Source organism: Cyrtonyx montezumae, unplaced genomic scaffold, assembly GCF_038088225.1.
Source record: "Cyrtonyx montezumae isolate F1298 unplaced genomic scaffold, pur_monq_1.0 scaffold_21, whole genome shotgun sequence".
NCBI classification, from domain to species: domain Eukaryota; kingdom Metazoa; phylum Chordata; class Aves; order Galliformes; family Odontophoridae; genus Cyrtonyx; species Cyrtonyx montezumae.
The window spans coordinates 1,138,214-1,162,802 of NW_027071948.1; the positions used below are offsets into that span (position 1 = coordinate 1,138,214).

Below are 24,589 nucleotides of genomic sequence, written 5' to 3' on the forward strand. Positions count from 1 at the left end.
TTCTTCCAAAAGATTGTAGAATATGGAGAAAAATGAATGGAACAAACCGTGATCTCGACTCCATAGGAAAATACCAGCTGATTTCTAACCAAATTAATGTATGTAATTCAGCAGTGTTACAATTGTCCAATCCAATGCACCTCGAAATAACTGTATTTATTAGAAAATGTGCAGTTAATAAAACAGGCATTTGTCTGGTCGTTTTAAGGAACTGCACAGAGACCGAGGAGGATCTCTGTGAAAGGACAACCTGGCAGCTCTGCAGCTCCTTCTCTGCTGCAAAACGGCGTCTGCTTCAAGTGGCAGATCTCACTTGTAAAGGAAAGCCTTAAACATGTGGGAGGACCAAAATAAGCACTTAAAGTCACTGACAAAAGGTTTCTATGGATGAGATCCATTTTTTAAGTAATTAACCAACTCAGGTTTTCAAAAAAATCCAATCAAACCCCACATTGGGATCGTTGCAGACCGCCGTCCCAGCAGCGCTGCCACAGCAGCCATGTGCTCACCAACACTTCTGTGAGCACAGACCTCCTGGCAGCACACGTTTTGTGTAGGGCCAGCTCTTCCCACGAGCAACACTTCAGGACTGAGGCATCAGTTTTAGGAAGAAAATAAATGGTGTTTTTCCTGAAAGAGCAAAGGACCAAATCACGTCCATCCAAAGGGTGGAAGAGCTAGAACGAGGGCTTTTTTTTCTATATTATTGCAAATCCAAACGTCATTTTCATCAGTTTATTTTCTCAAGTTTTGTATACAAACAAGAGGCCAGGAAGCCAAGAGGAATGATATTTCGATCCAGCTTTCCCTAGATTACCAGACTCAACAAGAAATGGAAAAGAAGTGTTCTTTGCAAACCATTGTTCTCAAGCCAGTTCTTTCACGCTATTTTTGGCTAATTAAATTAATCTGGTAAGCAGGTGTAAAACCACTTGTTTAAGCAATGGTTTGGGTTGCTAAAAGGAGAGATTGGGGGTATTTGCACAGTGAGAGGTTTGTACAAGGGAGCATTAAACCCTATCAACAAGAGGAAACTCCACTCAGGATGCAGCAAATCCTGTTTAGCACTTATACCAAATCGTACCAAAAGCAAAATGCAGCCTGCTTCTAATCCAGCATACTAACATGAAGGTGAAGTATCATCATCTGTTTTCTTAGGCTGAAAAGTCTGTCCAGATATGTTGAATATGTTTTGCATAGCTAATGCCTGACACGGTGAGTAGAAACAAATAAACGTTGCTGTCCTTTGAGACTTGGGCTGTATTTGCAGTCAGTGCTGTGCTCAGTTTTGACTCCAGACTCAGCTCTTAATTGCAATGGGAGCTTTTTCCACATGCATTTTATTTGGCTGAAATAGAAACCGAGCAGTTACCAATAAAGACTGCAGACAAGCACAACGCTGAGCACCCTAAGTCACCAAAGGGAAATATTTTGCAAAATTAATATATATATATATATACCAATCAGATAAATATGTATCAACGAAGACCCAGAACGCTGTCTCACCTACGCAGAACTATAACAGATTGCTCTCAATTTGCAAATATTAAAGATTACTTTGGTGCAACCATTACAGTTTGACAGTGAAGAGTAACAGCCAACATGAAGAATGCTTGAGTGATTGTTTTAAACTATCTGCCTCTGGGTTAGAAGCACATTGGAGAGGAATGGCAGTCCAACTCCTGGAGGGAGCCCAGCCTTCCTGGGTCTCCCAACAGCTGTAGACCACTGTGCAGCACCATGTTTTGTGGCACACTGAGCTCATTGCTCAGTACTTGGTCCACCCACCCAGCACCCATATATCCCTGCTGCATCGCCAGAGCACCCAACAGGACTGCATTCACTCCCACCAAGGCACATACAGGTGAGACACCACAGTAGCTGGGGTTTGGGAGGGAGAGCTGTTGGGGTGGGAGATGGGAGGATCATGGTGACGTGAGCCATGGCTGCACAACCTGCATCCTCACAGTGCCAGGGCCTTGAGAGAGTGAAGAGGAGGGACATAGAGCAGAAGCAGTGGTGTTGATGCCCATGGACTCCTCAGGACACGACGTGCTCAGAGTCACTCGTGCACTGAGAGATGCTGATGCTCCACCTGACGTTGGTTCCAATGGGAGGACACGAGAGTTGAGCAAAACAGCCCTGACCTGTGACAGTGGCTGCATCCCTTCTCTTCTCCCCCATCCCAAGCACTTCTGCTCACACCCCCCACCCGCCCCTTCCAGATCTGCTCCTGTTTTTCGTCTATTTGTGAAGGTGCCCAAGACAGGAGCTCACTTAATACGTTCCCTTACGCTTGTGGCGCAACAGCCTATTCAGTACAGATAAGCCCCTTTAGAAATGAAGGGGAATTTAATTCAGTGCTTGAGTGACAGCAGGAAGATTTATCCCCTCAGTAGACAATACGGCTTTTGGGGCTTTAATCTTGCCCAGACAATGGGCTGTTTCTCGGCCCTCATCTTGTGCCTTTCCCACGATGTTCGGTGATTAACTGGGGCTCCATTGGATGGAAGCCACTATCTCTCATTTAAGAGTGTTTGCGCCTCTGTCAAGGACCAGGCAGGGAGGTGGGAAGAGGAGAAAGGAAGGGGAGGAGGAAAAGTTGAACTCATCCAGGAGCAATGCTGCGAGGCCGGGCGCGGGTGGGGGGACATGGATGGGGACGGGCACTGCCACCTCCCAGCACTGCGGCTCAGCCCAAGGATGCGCTGCTGCAGACAGAGCTCCTCCCTCATTTCATTGTGGCCTTTGTTGAGTGAAGCACTTGTCACAGGCTGGAACCCACCAGCCCTTAGGTATATGCTGCCTGAATTTAAGCGTATGTGATTCGCTATGAGAGGATTCCAAGCGCACTGAAGACATTCAGAGCACGAGATGAAGTTGTGCACTTGGTTTGAAAAGCACTGATAGCAGAGGGCAGCCCACCGAGAGCACCAGGAACACTGCAGAACGTCAGATGCTCTGAACACCTTACGACGGAGGTATTTATTGCCCCACAGGTGTTGCACAAAGTTATGGACAACTGTGTTTTCATGAAGACTGTTCCATCCCTGGAAGGAGCAGCCACCACTGCTGCTGGACTTTGTCCATCAATGGTTTCTGTTCTTCTTGGGAGAAGAAAACCCTGCTGACACCAAAGCTTCAGTTCAGATGAGTGTAACCTTGCAGTAAGTGAGGAAAGCATCGTACAGGAGCACAGAGGGCTCCTTCTCACTGCAGGTGGCCAAGGGGCACAGTCCCACCAGACCCCACTGCCCGTGTTGCAGCACATGGCCATGCACTGCAGCCCAGGCTGGGCTCTGCAGTCAGCACTGTGGGCTGCTGCCAGGCGTGGAGCTCTGCTCCTCTGGCTGAAAGATGCTTTGTGTTCGCCATCATACATGGTCTGTTCTCTGATCCTGCATAGCTGGATGACTCAATCGGTCAAAAAAACAAAAAGTGTCGCAGAGTTCTCTGCTGTTGATGAGAATGTTTGGGAGCAGCTGAGCCAAAAAGCAGAAGTGTCTGTTCCTGCTCGCATGGGTCAGAGAGGAGCGTGTGACCCAATGGCCACAACCACACCGGGGCCACCACCACCATCACTCCTGCGTGACCTCCCCACTGGAGACACAGTCATAGAACCACAGAACCGTGAAGACAGAAAAGACCTCGAAGACCCCAAGTCCAACTGCCATCCCATCCCCATCACACCCACCAAACCATGACCCAAAGTGCCACATCTCCACACTCGCAGACCCCTTCCCTTTGTCTTTGGCTCCTGTGAACTTCTCAGGAGCCCTCTGAGGGCTCACTGTGGTTCCTGGGAACCTTCCAAGCTGAGATGGCCTGAGCTGAGAACACATCTCCCCACAAGCTTCAAGTGCAGAAGGGCTTTGGTTTGCTTTTGCTACCCCTCTGTCTGAAGATAACAGCCCCATCTTCCTCATCCCTCTCTGTAAGTGAGAAGTGCATGAGGTGCAGTCCCCGGGCATGCCATGGTCCCTCCTCCCCTGCAAAGCCTCAGTGCCATCAGCGCTGCAAAACAATAACTGGAGCTACGTGGGGATCTGCACCCCGGACTATTTTCCCTGTCTGGCCTCCAAGCCACTCCAAGTGCTGCTTTTCTGTTCTATTTTAAACAGTGGATGCAGGGAGGAGGGAGAAAAGAGCACGAGAGGAACAAAAATAAGATTAAAATGAAAGACCATATATAGGGAACCCGCAGAAAAGCAAAAGTTGGGGCCCGATTCCCTTATCACCTCCACTGCTGTGAACCCACTGCACCCAACTCACAGAGACCAGAACTCGGCAGCACCTTCGCCTGGTGCTGTGTTTGGAGGAAGTGGGGCAAGTAGAAGGAAAATTACTCTGTCCAGGCTTCCTGAAAACTGCGAGGCACTTCTGCGGCAGCGGCTGAGGGGCAATGCAGCTCTGCAATTACGAGAAGTGCAGCAGAGGAGCCCAGCTCAACCTGCAGCCCAGCACAACGGTGTTCAAAAGAACGAAACCCCGCCTCAGCATCCCTGCTGGCGTTACAGGCTACGGCCAGTATCAGACTGGTTTAGCAGTTGGTTTGCTGCCTTGGAGCTAAGCTGCAGAAAACACTGATGGGAAGCACAGAGCCCTGTGCCCTCCTCCAGTCTTTGCCAGAGCCACAGAGGGACACGACAGCCATTGTGCATAGAAGCTCACCTTGTTTTTCTGTCAAGCATCCTTAACTTCCCAAGCCCCAGCTCAGGACAGCATCAAAGCAAAGGTCTCCTGAAAGCTGCTTTGCTTTGCAATTGCTGTATTTTAACAGTGCCACCAACTCTTCATGAGCTGACCCTTCTCCTCAAATAATCCACTTAAACACACACATTAAAAATGCTCTTCAATGTAATGACACCGTCCCATTACTGCCGGCGTTACCCAGACATAATGCCCTGGAGGGAGCACAACCCATGGGCTGAGGGAGCACACTCAGACTTTTGTCCTGGCCGACACAAACGAGGCACAACTGACAGCCCAAGGGATCAAAGTCTCCCCTTTATCAACACACACTTGGCAGAAATGTAAACTTCCCCATATATGGCTTCATAAATTTGTTTGAACTTACTTGAAAACCAGCTAAAGATGTTTCAAGGAGTTAAAACTCGCTGCCCCTTTCAACTTCGGGTTGTGAACAAGAAAGGCAGCCCAGGTACATTATTATACTGTGGAAGCCAGTTTTTCTTCCACCCACTGGTTTTAAGTTGGCAGGGGAGGAGAGCTGTGCCGAGATCACGGCATCGGGCACCTCTTGGTAATGAGGAAAGGTAGAAGAAAGCATCCAAAGTTTCTTTTCCTGTGAAGGCAGTCTGACAGTGAACTGCTGACTTATTTACAGAAATAATCAATTTGGTGCAAATCCAAACCAGCTCACTGTGCAGCACCCCCATCAGCCCCCCACGGCCGCTGTCCCCCTTGCTGAAGGTGGAGGAGCAGATAAGCTGGGCAAGGAATGACTGCAAGAGAAGAGTGACCTTATCAGGAAAAGGAATGATTAACAGTGAGGCGGGCAACCAGGAACACGCAGCAGTTCCAAGGGTACACGACCAAGAGCCAATGGGCGCTGGGACGTTCCCGACCTTACTCCCATTTCCATTTCTAAAGGAAATGGAACATGTTTTCTCAAGAAGTTCGAGTTTGAAGATCCAGGTGGTGTAAGAAACCCGGAGTTCTGGTGAAAGAAAGCACAGCACCGTGCTCATGCTGTGTCTGGTGCACTCCTTTCTCCTTTTTCTTGCCCTGAGCAGACCATGACCTCCTGGAGGACCTGGAACCAGGGCAGGGTGAGCAGGGAGGAATGCCACAGCTCCAACTCAGAGCCAAGAGCCGACAGGTTGAGATAGAATTGAGACTAGAGACAAAACTTAGGATAACCAGAGGCTGCAGAACAGCAAAGCCAGCACTGCGACGCGATGCACTCGGGGAAAGTTTCAGAGAGTTTTAAGCAGAAGTGCAAAACCACTCACAATGTCTGAACAAAGGGACTGTTTGAATTGTGTCGTTGGTCAGTCGGGCAGAAGCACCTACCAGAATCCTGCCAACAGCCGGCGCGACCCAGCTCTTCTCATCTACTGCCCTGGAAGTGCTGTGTACGTGGGTCTGACGCTGCCCCTGAAGTCAAACCCACATCTCTGGGTACAGAAAATGCTGCAGACACTTTTCCTAAAGGGCCAATGAAACTGCTTTACCTGAGCAGCCGCCCGCTTCAAAGAGGAGGGGTTGGAGATGTGGGTTTTGTCTGCAGGAAAGGCAAGGGAGCAGATAGAGACAGAAAGGGGAAGGAAAGAGGGGAAGAGCCAAGAAGGAAGCACCCGTCCTTTGACACCTTTCTGATAGAGATTTGCAAAGCAGAACATAGCCCTTCCCTCTCAGCCTAATCTGACTTCAGAAGAGCCCCGTGCGGTAAATGGGGTGCTGCAGCCCATTGCCTTCGAGGGCTCCGTCCTCAGAGCTGCAGAATGCTTTGGGTTGGAAGGAACCTTGCATGCAACCCCAGCAGCTGGGGCTCTGCTGAGCCCCTGCACATCACCATGCAGTGCTGGGAGAGCCAGAAGAGCTGCGTGTGCAGAGCACCTCGCACACCGCGGCAGCGATCCCAGCTGACACACAAAGCAGCGACTCGTAGACCTGTGCTCCCTAATTTCTGTACCATCATTACAAAAAATGCAAAGGCAAATCAGAGGAGTAACGCTGGTACGAAAATCCCTCTGTGCCAAAATTCACTTCAGAAAAAAAATAGTTTTTGTTTTGTTTTGTTTTTTACCCCAGCAGTGCTACAACTTTGAACTCTGCAAAACTTCATCCCCAAATGCATTGACTTCTACATTATCTGACATTTCCTCATTAGCTTCTTTCCTTTCTCTCTTTCCTTTGCAAAAAGGCCCTTGAGTCGAACCATGTCAGAAGTCTCAGAAATTTGACAGATCTTACATTTCCAGCTCATTTTCTAATGAGTTTGTACATCAGGACTGATTAGTGTAATAAAGAATTCATGAAGCAAATAAATGTAACATGAAGACACCTTGAAGAGAGGAAAGAAAAAGCGAGTCAAATATGTTGAGAAAAGGTCTGGCCTTTTTAACCTTCATTTAATCGTTCTGACAAAGACACTTCATCAAAGAGCCTTGGCAGGTATTCGGACTTTGTGTGCATAAATATCAGGCTTTGAACTTTCTCTCCCCAGCATTACCCAGGAGATCCCATCATTAGCCTAATTCAGGCAACTCCTTATCAAACAAAGCTGTGGCCAACCGTGCCCTGACCTGCCAAGCAAGACTGGAGCACCCCGACCCAACCCATTGGGACATGGTGGTTGTCTGCTGCTGGGACTGCACGTAACCCTGCCAGGCAGAAGCACTGCACTGTTTCTTCCACAGGAGGCACAGCTTTGCCACTTTACAACAAAAGCCCATCCCTAGATTCACGTGCATTTTATTTTCACCATCTTTATTTTCTGTCATCCCCCACTTATCTTCTAACTGCACTGAAGTCCCCGGACTTTGATGGGCTTAAATGAGTTTGCACGAAGACACAAAGACAATTTCCCTCTGGATGCAAACACTGTCATGCAGAACTGGCACAAAACTACCACCTAGATGTCCACATCCTATGGGCAAGAAATACCAGGATGGTTTGTAATTCTGAGTTGGAAAAAAAAAAGAAAGAAAATATGCTTTTTGGAACAGAAGCAGATGTCTTCTCTTTGCTACAGAAAATGCAGATCTGGGGAGGTTGGTGCAACCCCTGCAGCCAATGGGCAATAGTTCTGGTGCAGGTGTTGGGATGAGCAGAACACCTCAGGCAGGTTTCAGGGCACAGCTCTGCGGGGCAGCCCATGGTGCTGTGCAGCCTCCAGCAGCACTGCTCCTTGGGAAGCTGCAGGAAGATTCCTCTGAATAGGGGCTGTATGCAGACAGTTCAAAGGAGTCCTTGTCCTGTGCAGACTGGGTCTGCATGGGAACTCATTTTTTTGTTCTTAGGAAGAAAGCAAAAACCCACAAGAAAAAAAAAAAAAAGAAGAAGAAGAAGAAGAAAAAGAAAGAAACCAAAGAAACCTCCAGCAGTTCAAAGGGTGTTTCATCAGTGCCTCAGTCCCCAAGAGCAAGGACCCCTTTGTCACCACCGGGTGACAACCAGTCCTGTGAGTGGGACATGCACTGAGCAGAGCTGCTGCAAAACCCTCCATGGCACGCTGCAGAGCTGCCTGCACCATCCCCTGCATCACTGCTGTTCTGCTGAAGGCTTCGAGATGGAGAGCTTGAACTAAAAAAATAAATAAGGTGGTCTAAATCTGATTCCCCTCGAAATGATACAAGCTAATTGCTTGTCAGGTTCTTACTGCTCATTTAATCAAGTGATGTATTTTAAAAAGTCACTAGGAGCTGTCGCATAGGAACGCTCCCCCTCTGCCCACTTCTTATTTTCTGTGCCCTTTTGACCCATTTCTTCCAGCCACTTTTTCTCCCTTATTCTCCTTTTTCACCTCTTTGTGTTGTGCGTCCCTCACCCGCATCCCACTCCAGCTCTTCTGCAGTGCTCCAGCCCAAACCCTCACCCTCTGCCTTCCAGTTGTCTGCACACTTATCCTCCCCATCCCTGAATATTACAGAAGGAACTCTATTTCCCTCAGTGCAGAGAAACGCAGGAGAATCAGCACAGGTGAGAAGATCCGAGAAGATCCGGCCAACGTGAGAAGAAATACAAAGCTAACCTGAATGGATATGGAAATGGGATAATAGGGAACGTGTGTCCAGCCACTTTGGCATGACATTCCTAATATCTATGATAAAATCAAGGCACGGTGTGATTGGTGCAGACCAGGCAGGCCCTCAGCATGCTGAGCTAAATAACCGATTCTGTATTTGTTTTATGGCACAGGGAACTAGATGCCCTCCACCAAGGTGACCTTCCAGGTAATCCCACCCCACCACCACTTCTGTCAATGAACTTCTCCAAACGCCGCGGCCGCGCGGAGCGGTCCCACCGCAGTGCTGGGGAGGGGACAGCTCTTCCCATGGCACCAGCCCAGGCTGAGAAGCAAACCGTGCCAGATGCAGCTTGTCAGGTCAACAACAACCATGTTTAAGTACAATTTTTGAAATAATCACTTACAAAACTAAGCCTACACCTTTGGAAAAGCGTGCTGCAGTGAGGTGGAAGAAGGAAACATGCAATAAATAACTTTTATTTCAAGCCTCGCTTTTGTTTTGCTCTGATTTGAGTGAGAGATGAAGGGACGCTTTTATACTTTAAAACACTGATGAAAACTTCATCCGGAATTAAGTCCTGATCCAAACGTAGTCCCCAGAAGTGGTGGCACTGACCTCCAGCATGGAGAAGAACATCAGGACCCCACGCACAGCCCAGAGCCCAGCGGACATCGGGGGTGTGCAGTCCGGCCTCGGGCCGAAGCTCTGCACCAGCTGCAGAAAAGACTGCTAATAGGGGACACTGAGGAAGATAAACCACTGCTGACGATGCACTGATGTTGGATGTCTCCCTGCTGCCTGTCCCCCAGGAAATTCACCAGGGTCGTTTCCATTCACCAAATGCAAGGTCGGAAGGGGCTGAAGTGGTTTTCCAGGCTGACCTGCTGGACAACAAGCCGTCCTCAAATTAATTCCTGTCTGATACATCCAACCTCAGTGCTCCCATTGCAGGCAACAGTAGAACTGCCTCAAGTCAGTGCAAATTGTCCAACCATGGAAACTGGGAACTTCCAGGAGCGTGCTCAGACATTGGGTGGGAGCAGAGAGCTGCCCAGGACAGACGAGGTGATCTTCCAGATCCCCCTTCCGATCCTATTTTCTTTGATTCTCACTTTTTCTGTACTGCTTTAGCTGTTACTCTCACTTTTAGTCTAACAAAGCCCATTTTGCTGCCAGGTGAGCACCCGGAGCTGGCAGACATTTCACCTTTTCACTTTCTCTTCATTAAACTCAACAGATTGAGCTTCAGGAGCAACAGGAAAACTGTTTATTCCTCCATTTATAGTTACACGTTTTCATTAGAATTTATGCATGAAGCTTTAGGTTACAAAGCAACAAAATGTGTTTTCTGTTGCCTTTTTTTTTTCTTTTAAAATCCACTTCACAATGAAACCCAGCCCCTGATCATCAACCGAGAATAGCAAAACAAGATGGATTGTAATCCCCTTTATTTAAACCTTTTGATTAAATTAAATCTGAAGATCCTACAGTAGGGGCTTACCCACTGCTCTCAGCTGAAAGGGGGACGAAATGAGCTGGCTTTAAAATGAAACAGGTTTCTCTTCTGACGGACTGCGAGTTACAGGATGTTGGTAGTGAACCAATTAAAACACATCTTAAAACGATAAATACAAACCAAATGTACATTAGCGGCATGTTCGGCCTTTTGTTTCTCAGCTCTATTTTGTATCTGCTTATTGCAATCGTATGTGTTTTGAAAGAGGGGGAGAAATCAAATCATTTTAGGAAATAATAAATAAAGAATTCAGCGGGGGAAACAAAAGAGGGCTGCATTTATCCCGGCATAAAACAAAACCATTCCTTCGGAGAGCGTGGTGAGAAAGAAGCCGCAGCGATCCTGGATCACCGCTCAGAAACGTGCAGACAGCATCAAAAATTCTGCCTCGGTTTAAGAAAGCAGTGTGGCATCCACAGAACATCACAGCAATGCGGGTGACACCAGCTACACACGTTCACCATTTTCACAGCAGAGCAGACAGAGATGTCCCAGGTGGAAGCGTTCCACCTTTCGCAAGTGCCCAAAGAACACAGTTTTCCTTCTTTTCTCCTCACTTCTGTGCTGTTTGGTTCTTAGCAGACTGCTCACAGTCCCAGACCCTGAGCAGATTGCCCTCAACAAAAAAACCATACAAAGTTTGCACAGTTTTTTCATTATTCGAGGCTGCAGGTAAGTAGCTGCACAGCCCTGTGCTTAGTGGAAGGAAGTATTGAAAATCTCCTTTGCTATTCCTTGTTTCACGGTTTATAACGTGATACTTATAAATACTTTGGTAGTAGATTAAGCTCCAGAGCAATGAAAACATTTAAAAAAGAGCACAAAGCCTGCAAGTGTCCAAATGAGGGACCAGAAACTCTGCTTTAAGCTCCAGGAGGGGGTTTATGAGATGTAGTGCCATGTGCCATACAATACAAGATAAACATCTGTTGTTATTTCAGTAAACTTAAATCAGATGTTAAGCTTTTTCTACAGGCGGATAGTGGCACAAAGAAGGATCTTTCTTCTTACCAAGGTGGCTGCATCCTGTGCTGGGAGAAGATTCTGGAGAGGACTGAACCGTGTGCTGATGGTGGGGGACATTCCAGGGGTGCACTCTGGAATTTCTGCCCAGAAAGGCATTGGCTGCAAGCACCAAGGGTGCACACACTTGCATGCTGGAGAGCACATCCCAGACCGGATGGATGCAATGGAATTTACCTTTATCCCCTCGCCTCTCTCAGCACCCGACAAAAAACAAGGAAGGCTTTGATTATCCACGTGGCCTTGGGGGCTAATGGCCTGCTAGTGGGTACACACCCACACAGAGGGAGAATCACAGGATCATACAGGTTGGAAAAGACCTCTAAGATCACCAAGTCCAACCATCAACCCATCCCACCATGCCCACGACCACGTCCCTCAGTGCCACATCTCTGTGCCAATACCTCACCACCATGGAGCGCCCGTTCACCACGCTCAACCCATGCTGGTTGGCCACTGGTAACATGCTTTCGTTAAACACCATCAAATAGGTCAGTTTTATATGCAGTATTCCATTATAAATTGCAAAGAATCGGTCTTAATTGCCAACTTTGACAGCTGTCTACTTTCCTCATTACACACTGTAAGCTGTAAGGTACAGCTAAGTTAATATTCCAAGCTGTTTCTGTTTTCAGCATATTAAAAGGGATCTTATATCCCCAGCACCAGACAGCATATGGAGCTCAGTGCTCCGAGCCCTGGGGTAAAACTTCCCAGGGTTGTGCTGGACCGCTGGAGATGTTGTAAAAAGGATTTTGCAAGGTATGGTTCCAGGAGCCGGGTTGCTCGTGTTCCTCTGCACAGTGGTTACTGGCAGTGCAAATGAACCATGGACCAAACACAGAACTCCGGATAAAGTTAACAGTACTCTGCCTTTGTGTCCAATTCCAGATGTATTTCTGTTCAGCTTTTAATTCGGAAATTTTGTGGCATAAAGCGATTTAACAATGCGCTTTTAATGACCCAATATATCTCTCTCTCTTTTGTTTCATTTTTATTTACCTTAGCAGCACGCTAAAACACAACCAGCATACTACAGTTCTTTACATTATATTTTAATTAGTGTTTTCATATGGGAAAGACAAAGACACTACTCAGCACAAACACACACCTACTGTACTGCATTTCCCAGGGCACAGAATTCATGAGTCTCCCATCATCTGAGTCTCCCATCATCATCACCACCAGGGGCCAACAGAAAACAACACCCTCTGTTCCTCCAGGAGGACGTGGTCTGTAAGCCCACGAAACAGTGCACAGGTTCGTGTGGCTGTGAGAGGAACTGAGGGCAGGCAGATGTGCCCAACAATAATTAATTTTAGGAGTTTTGCTTGGGGGATTTTTTTTTATAGTTACATATATTCAATAAAGACAATGTAAGAAGGAAGAGCAGAACTTTTCCTGAGATGAACGCTGAATGCTGCCTTCAGCACAGTGCACTGTGCATTCACCTTTGTCTACTTCCCTACGTATTTCCCAATGGATTTTCATGGAATCATAGAACAGTTTGGTTAGAAGGGACCTTAGAGATCACAGAACCATAGAATGGTTGGGTTGGAAGGGACCTTAAAGATCATAAAACCAAAGAATGATACGATGGCTTGGGTTGGAAGGGACCTTAAAGGTCACGGAACCATAGGAGAGTTGGGTTGGAAGGGATTTTGAAGATCACAGAATTATAAAATGATTGGGTTGGAAAGGACCCTGGACATTACAGAACAGCTGTGTTGGAAGGGACCTTAAAGATCACAGAAGCACATAATGGTGGGGTTGGAAGGGACACTCCAGTGCCCGCCCCAGCAGCAAGGGATGCCCCAGGGCCACAGAGCCACACACAGAGTGCCCTTGGAGCCAGCTCTGCTTGCAGCTCCCCAGGCCAGGGCTGGGGCTCTCGCCCCATCTGTCACAGCCTGGCCATCCACAGCTCTAATCCCATGCAACATTTATGGAGCATTCCTTCCTCCTCTGCTGAGCAAGTGCAAATACTGCTTGGCAGAGCAGAGCTGCCCGCAAGGAAGGAGCTCCTTGGAGCACTTGCAGCAGAAGTCCAACTAACCATAACATCGCACATCTGAATAATACTGTGAAAAATATATAAAATACGTTACAGCATGAAAAGTTTAAACATCTTAAATCTTGAGCAGGAGGTAACAGAAACAACATTCAGAAGTGGGATGGGGAGAGAAAAGAGAGCGGAGCGCATGGGGCAGCCCCAGGGAGCTCCAGAAGGGAACAGCACACAGCAAAACTGCAAGGACATCCAGCAGGGAGGTAGGGAACAGGAGGGCAAGGAGCAGGGGGGGGTCAGGGGCAAAGGGAAAGAACATCCTAAATAGAGCTGGGTCATAGCCCCAGCGCCCTGCTCCATTCACAGCACTGGGGGCTCTACGGACAGGGGAGTGCAGCACTTGCTCCAACGTTGGCCAAAATTCAAGATAAATTCAGAGTTGGAGCTTGATTCCAAAAAGGCGTTCTGTCAATTTTCAAGTCGGAACTTCGCTAAAATATCAGATTGCTTTGAGCTTCTTTCCACATGCATTACCGCTGATTTATTGCTCTCAGTCCATTTCGGCAAACAGAATATTTAAGCAGTCACTGTGAGAGACATTAAAACAAGCAACGGCGAGTGCTGCAAGGCGGACAGCCCAAACCTCAGGGAGTTACCTGGGGGCTGGGGCCGCGGGGAAGGCAGTTCCCTGGTTTTATTGGGGTGCTTGATGTTACTGCTCTACGTATGCCTTACGATGCAAACTTCCAACAATTCAAGGAGAAGTTGGCTTGTTTGCTCCTTGGGGCTGCCAACTGGTGGAGCCCCTGCAAAACCACGTCCTGCAGACACTGCTCCCCATTGCCACCCCACGCCGTGACACCGTGGGGTCAGAGCTGTGCACGAAGCCCTCGGACGGCTCCGACCGATCTGAGCCATAACTCAGCACAAATTCAATTTCCATCCGTAACCGTGAACTTCTCGAGCTTTTGTAGCTTCAAGTCAGCTCATTAACATTACTTAGGCATCGTTTTTATAGCTGAATTATACTATGTTTATACGGTGGAATTCCATTACTTAATTGCTGCACTACTGGAAATTTCAGTGGGGTTCTCGCTTTCCGCATAAATCTTGAGAATAAACATGTTTCTGTATTTCTCTTAATTAAGTGCATATTTCATACCAATAGCCAACGCAGACAAATTAAGCAGAGCATCATTTGTTTAATCAACGGGGAAACTCGTGCCGCATGTAAATGGAGAAACTTCACACGCTTCGGCGTTCGCTTCCGGTAACCACCGGAGATTGGGGGCTCCTCCAGATCTCCAGGGCTGCCGAGCACGGCCGGGTCTGCCGTGAAGTGGGGGGCAGCACCCAGGAAGGGGCTGCATGCAGCTCTTCCCACCCGGCCGTGCTGTGGGTCCCGCTGGTGCACGTCCCCCAGGTGCTGCGTGGCTTGCATTGCTCAAGGCTTTTATCTACAATAAGTGGAGAGGATCCATTTGTTTCCTTGCGGTGGCAGTAGGGCTCCTCATTCTTTTTCTCTTCTTTTGGTCTTTTTCCCCTCTCCCTGAACGAGGCAGATCAGTGTGCAGCCACGGGGACAACGTTACAGCGTTTTCCCTCCAGCGCACAGAAGAGACATTCTTGCAAGGATGGTGAGAAACAAGAAGTGAAAGCGAGCGGTAACAGGAATAAACGTCTTCATTTCAGCCCAGGGGTGGGAATATTTGTTCTTACAAGTTCAATTCGCTTCCCCTTCTGCACAGCTTTTGCAACCGTTCCGAAGTTTAGGAAGAGAGAAGGGAATGCCTGAATTTAACAAATTCACCACGGGCTCTGTGTCCTCTGTGGGGTGTCCCATCCACGCAGCCGCTGCCCCATGAGTGCCTGCCCCCCAGCAGAGGAAGGTCTCTGCCTGCAGGGAGTGCACCTGCACGGCTGCAGCATGGGAGAGCCGTCCCCAGGCACCTGCAGGGAGCACTGCACAGACAACCCCAGCACGGATCCCCATGGCACCCCGCTCTGCTGCAGCCCCAAATGCAGTGCCATCAACAGCAGAGGGAGCGCAGGTGGGGGGTGGCCATGGCAGCACACAGTGCTTCCTCCTCAGGGAGGGTGCAAAAGGAGCAGTGCACAGTCAGGGTCGGCTGCACGGTGTGTGGGTGCTGCTCAGCTGTGCTCCTGTGGGTGCTGTCTCACTCCGGCTCTGTGTCACCGGGCCACACCACAGCGGTGTCAGCTCGAGCACCGACCCCCCCCCCCCCCCCCATGACATTTCTCACTTAAGTGGAACTGAATTCTTATTTCCCTGTTTTTCTCCGTGAAGGATAAAAGGAAACAAGCAAATTCTAGAGCTGAAGTGAGTTTTCAGGCAAAGAAATGAAAGCGTGTGCCCCCGAACGGCTGCAATTGAAGAACAGCTCTGTGCAGAGAGGTCCTGAGGCATGACCTGCAGGCAGAAAACACCCAGACCTCAGCACACGCAAGTCAGAGTTCCTCCAATACCTTCCAGTGTCTGGGGGGGGGGGACACACACGTAATCCGTGCTGATAACTCCCGACATTAAGCAGTGATAAATAATTAAATCTGTTTAACTGTTTCATTAACCGAAGGCAGAGCGAGAGCGCTCCGTCGATGGAGCACAGATCAAAAAGGCTGAGGCTGCCTGTAAATTCCCCCAATGCTTTATGACACCATTTGTATTCTGTCACTCACTAGCTTTATGTATAGTCCAAGCTGTGAACTGAATACCCCATTCAGAAAGCCACTCACTCTGCATGTTATTGCAATTTAATATTTTCACACACAGGCACATCATTATCTTGGAACCTGACACTGCAAGGAGAATTCCGTAATTTTTCAAGAGGGCTTTTTTCTTCCTTTTTTTCCCCCCTTTCTGTTGTTCCAATGTGAGCACCGAGGCACAAGATTGACCTGAACGAGCCCTGTTCCAATATTTTGCCTCCAGACACACAGACCATTGGGGGATGCGGATGTTTGTCTGTGTTTTTGTGGATTCTTCTCATCTCAAACATGTATGGACGCAGTTTCATCGCAAGGACTCGAAGGAAAGATGAAGGATCTGTGGTTGCTCGTAAGAAGAGTACCCCTTGCACTCCTACAGGCTGAGATACGTACATAGGTACGTATACACGTGTAGGTGTGTACCCATACATGTGCACATGGTGGTTGTGAAGTCCCCGAGCTGCCTTCCCCACCTTTCAGTCTCTGTGATGTGGCCATGGGATGGGGTCATCCCACTCAGCTGGCACTCTGCAGGGCAGCACACACACGCTCCTCGGAGCTGGGTGAGAGGATCCAGCCACATTCACTGCTCTTCATCACAGGGAAAAATGTGGCATTGTCGATATTTTAAGAGCCAGGTCACATCAGGAGAAGGACTTTAGAAGCAGAGACAAAGGCACAGCTGGTGCGACCCACGTGAGCAGCTCTATCACACACAGACCCTCGGCAGCTAATCATTAACACAACTCAGATCTAACACAAATCTTTATGTGCAAGCAGCATTGATGTCCCAAGGAGCACGGTGCCTCGAGGGCCCGCTCCAAAGTCCAGCACAGCCGAGGACGGGCTGGAGAAGAGCCACACACAGGGCTCAAAGCAAACCACGACCACAGGACCCCTTCCTCCCAAGGGGGTGAGATGGAGCCTGGACCAGCCCCAGGGCACGGGGACCCCAGGAGGGTTCCCAGCCCCAGCAGGACCTGAAACCTCGTTTCTCCCACTCAGACAGCACAGGAGTCACAAAAAAAACGAGCTCAGCAGTGGGATGGTTCCCTGGTTAACTCCCCAAGCTACATCTCGCCAGCAGGACAGCAGCACATGGAAGCAGTCACTGTAGGAACAGGACTACGATGTGTGCACAGCCATCTGAGAGCAGCAGGAGCTCTCCGGGCCCTGAGGACACAGCCTGCACTCAGCTCACCTCCATCACCTGCAGCTGCGTGGAGACCTCACCCCTTAACAAACGCAACAGGACACAGAGCACCAAGGGCACAACTCCAATCCCAACTTTATCGGGATAAGCGGGAAGGATTTAACAACTCCCCAAGTGACCCCACTCTGGTTTTCATGCGTTCTCTATGGGATACATGAGCAGAAGTGTTTCTGTCAGCGTTATCCATGAGGCATCAACTTCCTTCTAAACGCGACCGTTGTGCCACGTAGGGATTTAGATTTCATCTATTCCTCCATGATAATTCTGAAATAAAATATATGACGGCTTGCTCGTTGCCCGTGTTCCCCATTTCGTGTTTACGTAATAAAATATAAAATGAAACCAGTCCTTTTCTATAAACAGAAAAAAAATAGTGCTGCAATTTTATACTGCGTGAACTCCAAAGCACGGCCCTTTAAAGTTCATTTACATGATTGAGCCCCAAAGGTCCATTCACTGTGAAATAAAACCCACAAAACGCTGTCATGAAAGGACAGAAAACGCCGGGCTGATGGGAACAAAACGCTTCTTCGTGGGCATCGCGGATGGAATAAAGGATCTGGAGCAAAATCTGGAATTTGCAAGAAAGAAATACTAATGATGTGAGGCAGGGAATGCAGGAGGAGCTGCAGAGAGCCCACCATGCACCAGGGATCCCAAAGGGCACTCACAGAGCGCTTCTCCCAACCTGTGGAGAGCTCCTCCTGAGCGATGAGGAAATAAACCCCAATGGTTTTTTGGTCTGGGTCATTTTTTTTTCCTCCTGCAACGCCAATAAAACCTATCTGAGGATTGCTCGTACCGAAACTCCGGTGCTATAAAGATACAGGGAAGAAAATCAACTACTGTTTAGGGCGGCGGTGGAAGGCAAAGAGCAAACAGGACACGCTGAGGGGACAGGGTCTGCTGGCCAGCACGGCCTGGCCCGGCTGAACAGCTCCAGGAAGGGCTCTGTCCCTTCCGAGCACAGCACCGTGTGACACATGCTGACGGTCTGGAATTGGCTGTTCCGTGTGTGCAGAAGAAAACAGAGCGCATTTCTCCACTGGAGTATTGATCTGCAGATGGGTGGATCTCCTGAAACAGCAGCCCAAGGGACTCTCCTCCCTCCAGCCCTCAGAAGACCACAGCCGTGCTCAGAGCTGCTCTGAGACGTGGCTCACGGCGCAGCGCACAAGGATGAGCCCCCAGAAGCAGAGCTGTGTGGAAACGGGTCTGGTTTCATCACGTCTCCATCTATTCTGCCAGGAAGAGCTGTCCCTCGCACTGTGCTGCAGCCCAGAACAAGCAAACCCCATTGAAAAGCACATTACAAAAAGCAGGTTTCAGAGAGAGCCCATCCGAGAGCCCGGAGCTTTCAGCAGACAGCTGTGGCTTTTGTACAGTGGAAGTGACCGATGAACCATCTGATAAAACCCACACATGATAACGAATAGCCGCCCTTCTCCGGCAGTGATAAGATTTTTCTTAAACTAAAAACCATCGGGGCATGTTTAAAAAATGATTACAAATTATTTTAACAGTGTGTTTGCGGAGGGTTATAAAAACAGCTATAATATTTTTGTCTTGGATTCTAGAATTACCAGTGTGACAGCTAATGCCGTAATGATTTGTTTCAAATGCCAGTGTTTAAGCTGTATAAAGCTGATTTTATACATTTTTCCAGTAGGCCGCATTGTAGTTAATGAAATTAAACACACCAATCGCATTTGTCCCCAGGGGATGAGGAACTGAACACGCCACCGGTTTATTTTTTTATTAAAATAAATTGCAGCCAGCGAGATGGACTAATTGCGTGCAGAATTGAAAAAGAAACATTCCATTGATATAATTAAGCCAATTTTCACGGACAAAAATAGTTATAGTGGATATAAAATAAGCAGAGCATTCACTGCAGTTTGACTTCTCCCCACCCTCTATATTCTGTACAGAACATTAACTATTACACAAATACCTTTCCCAAATGGCTGACTGTTATCTAGCACCGACGGCTCCAAGCGCTGACATTGGGATCCTGTGCCCATGGCTTTGGTGGAAGAGTTGGCAAAGCCAAAGCCAACAGGGCAGCAAGATCCCCACTGCAGCACTACCTCAAAGCACAACACCTCAAAGACCATTTGAAGGCTATTGAGGCCAAATGAACCCCCCCCCCCCCCTCCGTTCATTCGGGTCCCACACTGCACCCTCTCAACGGATCCCACACGTGGATACTGCAGCAGATGGGGCCTTTCCATGCCAGCCAAACAGACACTGAGCTGGACTGCCACGGAAGCACTACTCTGTGCCCAGCTGGATGTGGTTCGGCCGTCCCCATTTCATCTGGAAAAGGGGAACACAGAAGAGGAGCAGAGCTCCCAGCCCTCCCCCAGGAGTGTGAAGCACAGCCCTGGACCCTCACCCCTCACTGCAGGAAAACATCTTCCCCATCCCTAAAGAAAGAAAGAAAAAGCCAGCAGCCAACAAGCATCCAGGAGCACGAGGAGGAACGCGTGCTCCGGGGATGAAAGCTGCATTTCGTTTTTTATTGGCAAAAAGGGTCACATCATTCACTGAGCAAAGAGAAGGAAAAAAAACTCCTCGGGACAGGGACACTCTGTTACAGATTTGGACGCTGCACAACGCACAACCGACTGCAATAAAAATAAAAATAAACGGCCCAGGAGTAGGTAGCGGTGATGCATGAAAATCCATTAAGAAAATAAAAGAAATAATAAGGTCGTAGATCTTTTCCACCACGACATCCCTGACCTGCAATTCCTCCCGAAAAAGGGGGCAGATTTAGGATCAGAAAAAGCAGCGGTAATTTTGGCGTGGAATGCTGCAGAGCTCTGACATATCAACAGGCTGTTAGCAGAGAGTGGAAACAAATGTGTCTGCACGTATCCTTCAGGAGCCCTTACTCCTATAGGTGGATGGACACCAACGTGTGTGCATTTGTACCCCGACAGGATTTAAAATGCTGTTTGGGAGGCAGGCATGGGAAGTGCAGCACTTGGATCCCCGCAGCCAGCGTGCAGATTTGCTCGAGTTTATCGTTTAAATAACGGGGCTGAAGGAAAGCAGCGCGTCCTGCAGCAGTGGGACAGCCACCCAGCACCCCCCCCACACACACACACAGCAAAGGCCTCGGGAGCAAAACCCACAGCGTGAAGGGGAACGGAAATCTCACAGGTGGAAGGGCCACAGCCAGCACAGCCCCTCGCAGTCAGTTCTGCAAACTTCCCTGGGACTTTGAGTGCTAAGCTGGGCCGAGCTTGTATTAAACACAGAAGCCCAAATAATCTGAGCTGCGGTGACAAGACCAACACTTCCCCGCTCATCGGGGCCGCCCCCCCCGTGCAGCTCGGGGTGCTCAGCTCTGAGCAGAACGGATTCCCCACGGATGCAGCGTTTCCCGGCGCAGGTGGAGCGCGGTCACGGAGCGGTTACATCCGACACGGAGCTGCTACGGTTACAGCGAGCAGAGCTACACCGCTCCTCTGTTGTGAAACCCAAGCTCCCGCGTCGCGTTTTGCTCAGGAGTGGAGATTTGGTGCACTCAGGTGCTCTCGGCTCGCTCCCCCCCAGCAGTGAGAGCAAGCCCCAGCTCTGCCCTCCCCTCGGGTACATGAACGGCCTCCCCACGGCTTGGCTTCTCTTTTTAATTCACCTCGGCTGATCAGAAACCCACCTCGCTGCTGCTGAGCGCGCTCTCACGCTGCAGTCCCAATGCAAAGTCTGAAAATAAGGCAGCCCTGCCTGTCGCTACGCTCACACGCAGGTCGCTGCATTTCCACACATCCCTTGCAGGCTCTCCCCCGCAGCTCTCCCCGTGTGCGGGGAGATCGGACACGGTCTGCACAGCACCGTGGGCACAGCAGGGCCGTGGCGTGGCACAGGCCGCAGTCCCAGCGTGGGCTCTGAGCGCTGCCCGGTGCTGTGGGTCCGCCCCAGGGCTCAGCCGTGCCCGGCTCCCACCGCCAGCACTCCGCAGTTGTTCCCTCTGCACTTTCCTAAACACATGAAATGTGTGCGGTGAGGTTTGGGGTGGGAAGGCGGCGGGGGGGGGGGGGATGGGAAGGGGGGGCGCGGGGGTGAAGTGATAAATTATATTTGTACCATTCGGGTAATTTTATTTTATTTTTATTTTTTTAAGACTAAACTGATTTTAAATCCTTGCTAATTTTTGTTGAAGCGCTAATTACACATCACCTTAATTAGCGGATCAACTCTTCCCCCCCCCCCCCAACACTCACACACACACACCCCCCACCCAACGCACACACACTCTCTCTCCTTTCGCTGCCCGGCTTCTCTAATTGCCTAATTGAACAGATCCGGGGCAGGGCGAGCGGAGGGGGCTGCGCGGCGGCGGGTCCGGCCGCACCTGCGCGGGGCTGCGGGGCCGCTCGGGATGCGTTCCCCGTGGCACCGCGGCTCCCGGAGCCCGTTCCCCTCTCGAGTCTCGGGAGAGATGCGGAGAAGGAAGCAGAAGTCTCGGAGACGTAAAAATAATAACACGGGTCAAAAACTCAAAGCCCCCCCCCCACCCCACCCCCCAAAACCTCCGCACGTTTTTGCCTTCCGTGGGCACCGCGCTCTTGAACCGCCCGCTCGACGCGGAAAATCCGCTCGCTGAGCAGCGGGGGCTGCCCCGCACCGTCCGCTCCCGCAGCCCACGGGGCCGCTCCGGCTCTGCAGCTCACGCTGAGCCTTCAACTTCGTCCCCTTCCCCGCGCTCAAAAGCGAACGGGGCTGCGGGAACGCCGGCACGAACAACATTTATCGAGAACCTGAACCGCAACCACCGCTCCCCCGCGTGTGGTCTGCGAGCACGTTTGTACTTTGCCAACCCGGCTCCGAGACGTCGAATCGGAACGAGTCGGATGCGGACGGGCGGCACCGAGCTCGTCTGTTTGCTGCCCGGCCCCGCTCACCCGGCGCCGGGATCTCCGCTCCGGACCCGCGGACCGGGACCTCTGCCCGGGTTGGGGTCGTGGCTTCGGCCGGCGGTACCGCCATCCCGGGCCGGGGTCGGTGGGACGCGGCCCCGCTGCCCGACGCTCGAGCCGAGGCCGTTCCCAGCGCCGGCCCCGATACCCGCGCGTTCCTCCTCGCGAGTGGGCTCCGAATCGCCGGGAGTTCCCCTCTCACCCCCACCCCAGCTCGCACACGCACATTCAGCCCCTTTCCAAGTCAGGTAATAGAGTCCAAGTCCCAGAGGAGCTTCACATCTGCTTAAAATATTGTCCAATGAAATGAAATTGGACAACGTATCGCGGGTTTCGTACAACCGCCGCTCCCCCCGGGTACGCGCGGGACATCGCGGTGCGTGGCTGCGGGCTGCGGGCACGGAGCGACCGCCGGCACCGACCGGAGCGACCCGCAGCCCCGCGACCGCGTCCCGGCACTTCTGCAAATAAATACTCCTGGGATACTGAAACCTTAGCTGCGGGCTACTGTTTGGAACCGCGATCCCTAAAAAATCCTCCGCTGAAACCCCATAAAGCGATGGGCCTTGTATCGCGTTAAACACCTGATGTTAATCACAGACCCTTCCCCGCCCGAGGCCGCAGCTCCCGCGGCCCGAAGGGACGGACCGGGCCCGGAGCAGCGGGCACACGCACAGAGCCCGGCGGCTTCGGGAGGAGCGAAGAGAACTTGGAAAGGGGGGGAAAAAAAATAACGACCGTATTATTCCGCTGTATTCAACCTCGCTGGCACGGCGCTTTGAAAACTGCTCCTTACAACAGTACAACTCGCGCCGATAAGCGATGACGACTTGGCTTTTCTTTTCTTTCTTTTTCCTTCTTTTTCTTTCTTTCTTTTTTTTTTTTAATTATTTTGGGTTTTTTTTGGTTTGGTTTGGTTTGTTATTTTTTGTTTTTAGAGGAAGTTAGTATTATTTGAGTGCGTGTTCTTAAAACGAGTTTATTGATATCAAGCAAAAGAAAATAAAAGCCCGGTGGTTCCGCGGCGGCATTTTCCCCGCGCGCGTCGCAGCGCGGATCGCGGGACACGCCGCGTGGGGCTGCGCTCGTGGGGGCGCGGAAGGTGCGCGGCTGCGGGGGACAACGCACGCGGCGGGGGGAGCGGGGGAAGATCCACGGGGCGAAACGCGGCCTCGGGGCTGCGGGGCCGGGGCGTTTCGGAGAGCAAAGCCGCGAGAGAACTGCGCTACGGAGCGAGCGAGAAGGTTGGGGGGAAAGGGGGGGGGAAATAAATTAGAAAAGGAAAGAAAAAAAAACACAGCCCCGTAACGCTACAAAATCTCGGCCGAGGGCTGCGCCGTGATTTCGGCCACAACGAGCGCGGGGCCGGGGCCCGACCCGCGGGTGTCAGCGCCCAAAGGCCGAACCACGCGCGGCCGTGCGCGCTCCCGGCCCCGCAGCCCCGGCCCCGCACCTGAGCACGGGATCCGCGCTCCTTCGGCAGAGCCCGACCCGGCGCGGCACCGCGGGATCCCGACGCGCGGACACGCGGAGCGGAGCCGCTATTCCCGCTGCCCCGGGACCCCCGCGGCCCTCGCACGGAGCCGGAGCGGAACGGAAAGTACGGAACCGGGGCAGGAAAGCACGGGCGGGCGGCCCCGGCCCGGGGGGGAGGCACTGAGCGGCCGCGGTGGGGTTTTCTGCCCCGCTCCGCTGAAAATCCGGCCTGAAAACAAACTCGAAAGAAAAGAAAGGAGGAAAGAGGGGCCGGGGGAAGACGGAGGAAAAAAAGCTGGCGCAAGACTTACGAGCCGCAATTCCACCCCCAAGTAAATTTTTAAAAATTAAAAATTAAAGACACTCCCCCGCTCCCCTCCCCCCCGCGCCGCTTCGCCCCCGGCCCGGCCCGGCCCGCAGCGCTGCCCGGTGCCCCGGCCCTGCGCGGGGCCGCTCCCGCTACATATTCTCTCTCTCTTCGCCCTCGCGGATAATTGTTCCCGAGACTGGAAGGGCCGCTTTTTATTGTTATTATTATTATTATTATTATTTCTCCCTTCCGTTTGTCTCTGCTGTCTCTCGCCCCCCCCCCACCCCCCCTTTTCACCCCCCCCCCCACCTCCAGCGCTAAGTCTCTATGCATCGCGCAGGCAGATGCCAAACGCAGACCTCTAGCGCCCACTATTTCAAAAAGCCAGGAATACTATTTCACAAGACTTGGAACGACTCAATAAAAAAAAAAAAAAAAAAAAAAAAAAAAAAAAGTTGCTATCCCCTTTCGTCAACTTCGAGCTAACTTTCGCTTTTCTCCCCCGGCCGCCGGCCCCGCGCAGCTCGCCCCGTGCCCGCGGCTCCCACTCCCCGGGCAGCGCGGAGCAGCGCGGGGCCGCCGGGGCTGCGCGCACCCGGGGCGAGGAGCGCGGCTCCCGCCGCCGCCGCGGGCGCGCAGAGGGGCTGTGGGCGCGCAGCCCCCGGCCC

The 24,589-nt window shown here is 51.0% G+C and overlaps 1 protein-coding gene across 1 annotated transcript in view; it reads right to left on the reverse strand.

Annotated features, from left to right (window-relative positions):
- Nucleotides 1–24,589, reverse strand: part of PRDM16 (PR/SET domain 16) — a 192,367-nt gene that overhangs the window by 167,507 nt on the left and 271 nt on the right. The gene's annotated exons all lie outside the window — the stretch shown is intronic.